At 42.1% G+C, this 2,059-nt stretch overlaps 1 non-coding gene across 1 annotated transcript; it reads left to right on the plus strand.

Moving 5' to 3' along the window:
• Nucleotides 1-1,951: 1,951 nt before the first annotated feature.
• On the plus strand, nt 1,952-2,059 carry LOC112774136 (small nucleolar RNA R71). Its single transcript, XR_003188638.1, has one exon. It is a non-coding gene; the product is annotated as a small nucleolar RNA R71 (small nucleolar RNA).

Here is a 2,059-nt window from a genome sequence, read left to right on the forward strand (position 1 = left end):
GCCCATTCTGCTACCCTTACTGGTGTTTAAATGCCAGTAAGTTTCTCCTCCAGGGTGTTCTATTTTTCATTCTGTTTTTCCTTCTGTTTTTGCTTTTTCAATTGTTTTTGTGACTTCACATGATCATCAACTTACAGAAAACATAAAATAACAAAAGAAAAGAGAAATTTAACGTAGATAAGTAAAAATTGGGTTGCCTCCCAACAAGCGCTTCTTTAATGTCAATAGCTTGACAGTGGCTCTCATGGAGCCTCACAGATGTTCAGAGCAATGTTTGGAACCTCCCAACACCAAACTTAGAGTTTGAATGTGGGGGTTCAACACCAAACTTAAAGTTTGGTTGTGGCCTCCCAACACTAAACTTAGAGTTTGACTGTGGGGGCTCTGTTTGACTCTGTGTTGAGAGAAGCTCTTCATGCTTCCTCTCTATGGTGATAGAGAGATATCCTTGAGCTTTAAATACAAGGGAGTCTTCATCCACTTGAATGATCAATTCTCCTCTGTCAACATCAATCACAGCTTTTGCTGTGGCTAGGAAGGGTCTGCCAAGGATGCTGGATTCATCCATACACTTCCCAGTCTCTAGGATTATAAAGTCAGCAGGGATGTAGTGGCCTTCAACCTTTACCAAGACATCCTCTACAAGTCCATAAGCCTGTTTCTTTGAATTGTCTGCCATCTCCAGTGAGATTCTTGCAGCTTATACCTCAATGATCCCTAGCTTCTCCATTACAGAGAGAGGTATGAGGTTTATGCTTGATCCTAGGTCACACAGAGCCTTCTCAAAGGTCATGGTGCCTATGGTGCAAGGTATTGAGAACTTTCCAGGATCTTGTCTCTTCAGATGTAATCTCTGCCTAGTCAAGTCATCCAGTTCTTTGATGAGCAAGGGGGGTTCTTCCTCCCAAGTCTCATTACCAAACAACTTGGCATTTAGCTTCATGATTGCTCCAAGGTACATAGCAACTTGCTCTTCAGTAACATCTTCATCCTCTTCAGAGGAAGAATACTCATCAGAGCTCATGAATGGCAAAAGTAAATTGACTGGAATCTCTATGGTCTCAGTGTGAGCCTCAGATTCCCATGGTTCCTCTTTAGGGAACTCCATGGAGGTCAGTGGACGTCCATTGAGGTCTTTCTCAGTAGAGATCACTGCCTCTTCCTCCTCTCCAGGTTCGGCCGTGTGGGTTGTGGTTATGGCCTTGCACTCTCTTTTTGGATTTTCTTTTGTATTGCTTGGGAGAGTACTAGGAGGGAGTTTAGTAATTTTCTTACTCAGCTGACCCACTTGTGCCTCCAAATTTCTAATGGAGGACCTTGTTTCAGTCATGAAACTTTGAGTGGTTTTGATTAGATCAGAGACAATGGTTGCTAAGTCAGAGTGGCTTTGCTTAGAATTCTCTATCTGTTGCTGAGAAGATGATGGAAAAGGCTTGCTATTGCTAAACCTATTTCTTCCACCATTATTGTTGTTGAAATCTTGTTGAGGTCTCTGTTGATCCTTCCATGAGAGATTTGGATGATTTCTCCATGAAGGATTATAGGTGTTTCCATAGGGTTCTCCCATGTAATTCACCTCTTCCATTGTTGGGTTCTCAGGATCATAAGCTTCTTCTTCAGAGGAAGCTTCCTTAGTACTGCCTGTTGCTGCTTGCATTTCAGACAGACTCTGAGAAATCATATTGACTTGTTAGGTCAATATTTTATTCTGAGCCAATATGGCATTCAGAGTATCAATCTCAAGAACTCCTTTCTTCTAAGCTATCCCATTATTCACAGGATTCCTTTCAGAAGTGTACATGAATTGGTTATTTGCAACCATTTCAATGAGTTCCTGAGCTTCTGCAGGCGTCTTCTTCAGATGAAGAGATCCTCCAGCAGAGCTATCCAATGACATCTTGGATAGTTCAGACAGACCATCATAGAAAATACCTATGATGCTCCATTCTGAAAGCATGTCAGAAGGGCACCTTCTGATCAATTGCTTGTATCTTTCCCAAGCTTCATAGAGGGGTTCACCTTCCTTCTGTCTGAAGGTTTGGACTTCCACTCTAAGCTT

This window comes from Arachis hypogaea, chromosome 18 (assembly GCF_003086295.3).
Source record: "Arachis hypogaea cultivar Tifrunner chromosome 18, arahy.Tifrunner.gnm2.J5K5, whole genome shotgun sequence".
NCBI lineage: Eukaryota > Viridiplantae > Streptophyta > Magnoliopsida > Fabales > Fabaceae > Arachis > Arachis hypogaea.